This window comes from Ruditapes philippinarum, unplaced genomic scaffold, assembly GCF_026571515.1.
Source record: "Ruditapes philippinarum isolate M1 unplaced genomic scaffold, ASM2657151v2 ctg3889_1_1_1_1, whole genome shotgun sequence".
NCBI classification, from domain to species: domain Eukaryota; kingdom Metazoa; phylum Mollusca; class Bivalvia; order Venerida; family Veneridae; genus Ruditapes; species Ruditapes philippinarum.
Genome location: NW_026861388.1, coordinates 92,203 through 101,845, shown reverse-complemented (window position 1 = coordinate 101,845; position 9,643 = coordinate 92,203).

The window sequence follows — 9,643 nt, the reverse complement described above, 5'->3', positions numbered from 1 at the left end:
GCACCGACTTAAGCAGAATTCAACATTTAGACACGAAAATGGCAAAATTTTGAATTCAGAAACATCCGCATCATACGGCGGTTATCATGGAATCTTCAATGTGACACTTTCGTGCCATTCCATGAAAGGCGGCGTATTACAGGTTCCAAGTAAAAGAAAGCGTTTTCCCTAAAAGAGCAAACAATGGGCAACACAATATTATCGTATTCAAATGGCTGGAACGAATTTAATCATTATGCAAAGAACCTAGTCAAAATATATATTGACCTGCCAAAGCTTGATTCTGAGATATTTTCGTTCTGGGGCAGAATCTCGATAGTAGAGGCGAGATATTGCCCAGACACGAAAATAGCACAATATCGATCTCGTCGCGCAGTACAATTAGTTGGACTAGCAAAGAACCCTATTCACTATAAGCATGAAAAAGCAACGACCGACGAGAAAATTTAAGCTACACGGACACTGTAAAGTTCATATGGCGTCAGTCTAGCTTTAATTACTGGTTTAAACATATATAATTTAGCTCGATTGCTGAACAAGTTCTTGCAACTTATATCATCACTTTCGAGTCCGCTTCCTGGAACCAACCATGCAGTTCTGGTCATATCAAGAAACATGCTCATGACCCGATTTTAGCTCGAAGACATGATCCCTGTTTTGAAAGACAGACTCCTTAACCACATCTCCCCTCTAATTTTACCGATGGCCCCGGAGGACGACCTGTGCATTATTCCAGGCACGAACAGGGACCTGAGTAGAACTGCCGACCTTCCGCATGTATAAAATGTAATTTTATGTTCGTTTTATCAAAATTTCTTTAAAATATACTTTTATCACGTAGGTATGTTTATAAGGAAAAGAAAAATAAATAAAGTATTCACAATATAATTTTCATGCAGCAATTTAATGGCTACTTAAAATAAAGTACTGTTTGGGTCCTTTGAAATAATCATATCATTCCGTATATAGAGGATATTGAATGAGTGTAAGTTCAATACTGAATTTATTGCACGAGTTGAATAAAATTATATTATGCGAGCCTCAACGAGTGCAATAAATTCAGTAATGAACTTACACGAATTTAATATTCTATTTATCACATACCAAAAATAAAGACCGTTTAAAGTGAAATAAGAGTAATTTTACATTGACGCGCCTATAGTATAACGTTAACATTTAGCGCGTCTGTATATAACGCTAATGACGTCACGTCAAAATATATGCACGGCCGTGCAATACCATATTTACGGAGTCGCAAAATCGGCACGGGTGTGTGATAAACTGTTAAATTTAAGCATAGATCGAGAACCTTTTTTTCCATTCACATAAATTTATGAGCAGCATCATGTGACATTTAGACATGCTCGTTAGTTGCAAACAATAATTTCAAGATTTTGGTTACACAAATTGTTTCGACTTCAATGTTTCAAATGAAGATGTACATTTGTAAATGTTATTGTCAACATGTAATAAAACATGTTTGATAATGTCAGTACGTACATAGTGCATGAATGTATTTTAAGTAAACGTTAGTTTTGAAAATGCTGTTCCAGTGATCATCATATGCAACTAAGTGGACCACTAGCTATGTCTGATTGTTTTTGATATTGCCTGTAAACAGAACTATATATGCATGAAATCACGGATTTAAAAAGTCAATTAAAGTCCGTGATGAAATCAACAATCAGTATTTAAAAGAAATAGATTATATAAATTTTGTAACATTTGAACGTGGCTTTGTCTAGAAATATAACTAACTTCATTTTGCAATTGTGAGATATGGCTCCTTTATATCTTATCAGTTACTAAATTTGATAATATTTATTTAAAAAAACAACAGTCCACGTGCACCCATGTTTATTCAGAGAAAGTGTAAATTGAATAGTATTATCTTAAACTTCATTTCTTGCTACGTATTTGCTGTTTACTTACATGGCAACATGATAAGACTTTCTTCAAACCTATGCGCTGGAACTAAGTTAAGTTCTCAATATAAGGCAAGCTTAATTCTGTATGTTATCTAAAAAACAGAAATAAAATATAAACGTCAGTCTGAAAATAATGAGGAAAAGATATTTTGGTACTTTAATACCAAAATCTTGTTCAGGGGAAGTAATTGCCTCCGAGACTGAAAAAAATGCTATTGATTATCGTTCTTGAAAAAAATTGTAAACCAATCACTGATCTTGTCATAAAGGATATAATCCAATCAGAAACGTTGTATTATCTCAAGGCTCCAAATTTAAAAGCAATACAAATTGACACAATAAACATCAAAATGGAAAGCAAGGTATGATTGTGAATTTTTTCCAATGAGGTGTTGGTTTATCATCGAGTTCCCATTAAACCGATTTACTGATGGTCCTTTTTTCAACTGATATCCTGAAATTGAAATAAATTCAAAATGAAGCGCGGAAAATTTATTTTTCGAATCAACAAACTGAAAAAGTTTGCACCAATCCATCATAAATTATTTGCCCCAGACGATGACATAGTTCGGTCAGTCATGGTTTGCGTGAGGTATAAAGGATTATAGCTAATAAGAAAGTGTTGAAATTAAATAGTCATTTGTCACATTCGCAAACAGACCCCCCCCTACCCCTCCCCATACATCCCTAGCCCAACAAATTGTGCACAGGTTAGGGCTTTTTATTACTTAGACGATGGTCACCCTATGGCCTACACTATCCATACGGTGTCCATCCAAAGACCATAAGATCATAGGTGCAGTGTAAAACGTTAATGTGTGCCCCAGCTTGTATTCTACTTCTATCGAGTCACCTTCAGATACTGCCCACAAATTGGGAAATTATTTGGTGCTAAGGGTTTGAAAAATTTCACCAGCATGCAACCAATACCAAAAGGTGTTTGGCCGGTATTAGTCAAAATATTTTAACCTACGGGATTTTTAGATAATTTTTGACATGGTCAAAATCCCAAAGGCAGGGCGTAGCTCTGATCGCGTTGATATTTCGACTAGGCCGGTATCAGAGGTTTTCCCACTGTGTCTGCTATGGTTAGCTAGCAATGCACCTCATGCTGCAAGATAACTCCGCCCTAAATATCTCAGATGACTTGTATCAGTCATCCAATTTAACACTGGTCTGGTGGGGCCAGTAAAAATTAGTTCCGGCCAGTGTAAATTTTAAGAAAATTTATTTAAAATATATATAGTAGAATAAATTCAGTGACTGTTGTATGGTCCCTCACTGGATAAAAATTAGCAATTTCAGCCTGTTTGAACACAGGTACCCCATTGTCCAGCTACTGTTGATTAAGACATGTGTTGGATTAACTGTGTCATCTGTAACCGAATTACTGATGAACATTTATAATACCCGAGTGATGTATCCAAAATAGTTATCGCCATACATAATATTAACTTTTTATTAAACACAGTTTATCCAGAAATTGCGTGATGAGTAGTCGTTTACTTGCAGCGAAATTAGTGATTACTGGTTCCTACTGCCGGTGACATGACCAAAACAAGACAAAAATGGCATAAAAACCAAACAAACAAATTGCAGTCATTTTATGGTAGAAATTTAAGGAATGACACTTTTAACTGTCGTAGCTTTTATATAAAAAAGGAATCAATTGATATATTTTAGATCTAAAATAACTAATTATTTCGAGTATTAAAAACCGTGACTTTGGTGAACTGTTTTCTGATTGGTCGTTTATTTTTAGATTATTGTCGCGCCAATTTTGTACTTCTAGTCATTCCAGCCTTTGTTGTCTAGCTGTCAAGTTTAAGAAACTATAGGTCTAGAAACTAGATCTATAAAATATATATACTGTCATTGCTTGTGTGTCAATATAAATTATTGCCCTTTTACAATACTGCTATGTTTACATCTTAGACTACCAAAACCTCTTTCAGTTTCTGAGAATCAAATTTGTGTAGAATTTTTTTATAATATCTATATGATTGTATGACTTTAAATACTTATAAACTTGATAATATTTCAGTTTAAACTTTTTTTATATTTTCATTTTCAGTTACGGAAGCCATTGGTGGCAGTAAGTAAAACAAGTCGGTTGCCTGCCCCATCAAGGTTAACGAAAAGATCTAGAAGTCCTGAAACGGTATGAACAATTCTTACTTTACAAGAAAACTTCTGTTTGTTTAAAATGAATAAAGGCAGTGTTTCCACTACTCTGCGTTTCTTGCGTTTTTGACGCAATAATTTCACGAATGATGCATTGAAAAATGGAAAGTGTGTTTTCTTTGATGCAGTCATAATCTGCCTTACATGTAATTAGATGCATTTTCTGATTTTCATTTATAAGTTATTTCTCCTATTTTAAGCGCCATCCTGTTAAAATCGGCAATCATGTTTGAGTATCTGAAATGGCCATCCGAAATTTATTTCCGGTAACTGCGGGTCTGTATAAATTGCTAATAGGTTATCGGCACAACATTTAACCGTTCTACAATCAGTCACGGTATCCGGGATTTAGACATGCATGGTCTTGGTGTAGATGGAAATTTTTGCATGCAGATGCTTTTCTCACAATGGCAAGCACACCACAAAAGATAGGGGCTTATGTCAGTGACATAGATAACAATGAATGCTATCTACATCTCTGCTTTAGTGGCCAAAAATATCAAAGTTTCTGCAATAAACAGACATATGACAGGTTAAATGTTTTAATGCAAATAAGACTTGGTTCTTCTTTATAAGATTTTCGTTTGCAACCGCAAAAAGTGAGAAATTGAAGTTAACATGTGAAATCAAACAATTCTGAGATTTACTTTTGTAGTTTTTACTTTTTCAAAATTTGACCCTTAGTAATTTCGAATGACCCCCATATTTTTCAGGTTTTTTTTCCAGGATTTTGGGAACATGACCCATGCCCATGGAATTGGGAATTCAGCGTTGATTTGTTGAAAATTGGGAAAAAAATCATGACTTTAATTTGGCAGTGATAAAATGAATGTAAAGAACCACTGTCTAGGACAACTTCAAACATTTAAGCACCGTAACATTGAAGAAACAAAGATTTTAGAATTTGTTATTGAATATTAATATTTTTATTTTGTAACTTTCAATTGGGAATTTTTTCCTGTGGATTGGGAAAATAATATACTATTTTCAATTGGGAATATGACCGAATATCGGCTATGAAACAAGCCAAAAAAAATCCCTGTTTTTATACAGATTTGTGACCCTCAAAAAATCTAGTCTGGCAAAAACACTGTAAAGGTATATTCTGCTGCCTTAAATTTATAACAGTGTTTGATTATTTTTATAAACAATGAATTATACCAAAATGCCTGTGTGAAAGAGATATGTTTGAAAAGGCCCCCAAAGAATATTTTCTTAAGAGTGAATTTTTTTCAATACAAAAATCTTTTTCAAAAAAAAATTTAAAATTTTATAAATTTAGGCCCAGCTTTTAAAATTTTTGGTTCCCTTTCCCCAATTTTATTCTTTTTATTTACAAAAGAATTTACTTTTTTTAATTAAATATATAATTTTTTAATAAAAAATATTTCACCCGAATCCCTTTAAAATTTTGCTTTATATCATTCAAAAAAAGCTTTTTTCCCAAGCCAATTTTTCCCAAAGCCCTTTTAAAATATTGAAAAAAATTTTAAAAAAAAAAAAATCAAAATTAAAGGGTTTTTTTTCCCCTTAAAAAGGGGCCCCAAAACAGCAAAAAGGGCAAAGAGTTATCTGAAATATACCAAAAACCAAAAGCCCAACTAAAGGCCCATTTGAAAAACCCAAAAAAAAAGTGTGAAAAATTTTTTTAAAAAGGGGGCCGGGGTTTAAGTCCCAACAAAAACAGCATCATTTTAAACCCCCCTTTTTAAGCCTTTTATCAAAGCCTACAAAACCAGCAGGTAGGTGTGTTTCATAGAATCTTCCCTGTAATGGCTGCACCAGTCAAAAGTAACCATAGGTCTCCTCCTACATGTATCTCCTTGTGAAAAGCAGGGACTTTCAGGATTAAACCCCTGTAGGACAGTCAGAAAGTTAAAGCACAGGCCAAATGCCCCACACAGTGAAGAAGACATATCCCTAGCTTTGTTTAAAAACTCACTGCATCTAGCTAGCAATGTGGGAACTGATGGTTAAGAACAGATTTTGTTCGGTTTATCCTGCCATACAGAGGCCTTTTTCCTGAACAAAAGGATCAGGCCTAGAAGTGCTGTAGTGGTACCTTCTAATAATGTCGTAAAAGAGTGGCCATGGTAGTAAGATTTCAGGTTGAAAATAATTGAAAACATGTATTTCTTTTTGGTGGCTATGTTTATTATTTCCGCCAAAAAGGGTATGGGGGATATAGAAATAGTCTCTGTCCGTCACACATTTTTTGTTCGGAGCATATCTCAAAAAGTACTTGAGGTATCAACTTGAAACTTCATAGGTGAATAAATCATATTGAGGAGGAGTGCAATGCACAAGAATTATAACTCTACCCTGCATAATTTTTCAGTTATTGCCCTTTGTTATTTTTCAAACTTTTTGTCCAGAAAATTACTCAAAAAGCCTTTGAGATATTAACATGAAACTTCATAGGTCGATAGTTCTCTCTCAGGAGGTGTGCAGTGCACAAGACTGATAACTCTACCCTTCATAATTTTTGAGTTATTGCCCTTTGTTATTTTTCATACTTAATTTTTCACCCGAGTTGAGCATAAGTCAAAAAATCTTTTAGATGTCAACATGAAACTTCATAGGTGGATTTATCTTATTGAGGAGAAATGCTGTGCGCAAGAATGATAACTCTACCCTTTCTTATTTTTGAGTTCTTGCCCTTCGTTATTTTTCATACTTTTTGTCTGGAGCTTATCTCAAAAAGTGTTAGAGGTATCAACTTGAAACTTCATAGGTGGATAGATCTCATTTAGGAGGAGTGCAGCACACAAGAATGATAACCTACCCTACATGCCCTTTGTTATTTTCAGCCATCAGTATTCACATAGATTTCAAATCTGTAATCACTTCAGGGATCAGTTTTCATTACCAAAAGACCTCTTATAATTGAATTATTCTGCTCTGTAGTATTACATATACATTCATCCAATGAGAAAACAGTTAACACATTCGACAGGGGATGGCCCCCCAAAAAAGAAACCATATATTCCTCAAAAAATTTGATATGAATATAATCCTTCCAAAAAGTCAAAGGGCAATTGATTTGAGGCCTCTTCCCAATTAAGAGGAGAAAAAAAAGCCTGTATGACATACTTAACATTATGATCGTTGCAGCTATTGTATGAATGTGCAGAAAAAATGGCCTGGAATTCCCACCTACAAGGGAAAATACAGTGAAAATTCTCCCTGCTTCCTTCAAAACAGAGAGAAGGAGCTTGTTTGAAATAAGATAAAGTAAGAGAACTGAAAGTTCATTAATGAATTTATTTGTAATTTGAAATCACCATGAAAATATGATACCTGCAGTAAAAAGTATGAAAAAGTGTTAGAACCATCATTTGTTTAAAGTCAATCAGTGAAAAGATGTAATCTCCATGTTTAGTGTAATTTGATACCGACACAAATATTGACATGTTTTTTTTCTCTTATCTGTCTGATCTTGTATTGTTTTATGGTACAATGTATATTATTGTACAATTCATATAACAATGTGTTTAACTTTTATCAGTGGTTTTCTTATCAGAAAATCAATATTCAATAAAATCTTTTCCCTGCAGAATTGGTGTTAGTGACTGTTTTAAAGTCTTTATTTACGTTATGAACTCAACAATGATTTTATATATAGTATCAAAATCAAAAATGACTTTGTACTGGTACTGACCTTACCAGGCAAAATGTATTAAAGTCCATCTGTCAATCTGAATTAAATCATTCAGAAGCAGTGATTTTCCCCCTGTATTTTACAGCTGAATAAAGGCTGTTTCCACTAGCTCAAAATATGTATATTTTCCCCTAAAAAAGCTAATATTTTCCCATGAAATGTCCTGTGCACTTCTTCACCAGAACCATGACTTAACAGCATCTGACTTATAAATTATATCAGCTGGAAGACAGAAAGCTGTTCATATAGCCACTGCTATGTACCATGCATGTTAAATTGAATTGAAATAGAAAATTTTATAAAATGTGTGGATAAATTCCATTCTCAGTTGTTGGAATTTGATTTTCCTCTTTTCTGATTTATCGCGCTATATTTTTCCCTTTAGAAAGCCACATGTTGTTTTGAATATTGGGGAAAAAAATCACTGAGAAGGTTTCAAAATATTTACTGACCGAACATTGAAATATTAAGTACCATGATCAGATGGCATGGATGTGTGATCTTGGTATGATCTTGTCACATGGATATATTCGTTTGCTGTTAGCACGCTAAGAGTTAAGAGCTGATATTTGAAATCCTTGAACAAAAAAAAAATGTCTTAACAACGGACATTTCCTTTATTCAAAATGAGACAAATAGAGTTCCAGAAAATTTGATTAATAATCAAATTGTACTTTTGTTATTTTAATTTGCTGTAATTGATTATTTATATTAACACTTATTGTGTCATACCTAATATAAAGTTGTCGTGCTACTGTTAAAGTACCAATTTTATCAGAGGCCAAGAGAGTTGAAAGTGTCCCGATGTTTTTATTTTAATTTATTTTTTGATTGTTACATTTATATACTACATTATTCATAATGTATTCATATGATTTTTGATTTTTTCATGTAACATAAATTGATTTTGAGCATAATACCATAACTTGAATAGATAATAGATAGATCATTTTCATTTTATTTGAAAGCTTTATAAGATATACTGATTGATAACGATGTTTCTAAATTATTATCTCCCTTTTTTTACAATTTCAACATGTGATTAAAGCACATTTTTTTCGAATTCTAAACTTTCACATAAGTAACTGTTATTTTCATACTTGTTGTAATTATTTACTAGCCTAGTTTCGCTATGAAAATATATGTATCTTTTGATCCAGTTATTTTATGTAATTCTTTTCGAAAATTATATATGCTATGTTAAAAAAAATTACGTTTATACATACATGTACATATGCACATGTTTTATTGTATTACTTATTGTAATATATTATAACGTTCCTTTTACGCGCCAAATATGACGTCTATTAACGTAGACGTTAGTTTTGTACGTTTACGTCTTTTTATTTATGTATCAACTGAGAAAGCTGAATAAAGCGAAACATGTTTTGATACTTAATTTGCCTTGGTTTTTGATCCAATTGTCCGATGTTTTTAAAACAAATTTCAAAAGTTTAAAGAAATAAAAATTCAATATAAAATGCAACCAATAGGGTAATTTTACTTGAAAATTTGGAGAGAAAAGAAAAATACTCTTTTTGTGTTAGAAACCCACCCTCTTACCAAAGGTAAGTTTAAAAAAGAAGGAACGTTTAGCTCAAGGGATTGTTTGATAAGGCTATTTATATTGCTTACTCATAAATTTGCTTTTTCTGCATATTTAATAATGAACAATCATTTCGATCTTAAAACAGTTTTACTCCATTGTACAAGCTGAAATTGATAACTTATTTATAAAGGCTGAGTTAGTAACAGTCGCAAACGTTAAAATGAAAATAAACTTTTTTATCTGTGAAAATCATCTGCCTTTTTTGAGACATTATTGATTGATTTAATGGTCTATTGTCCATACATTATCATTTATCTTTTA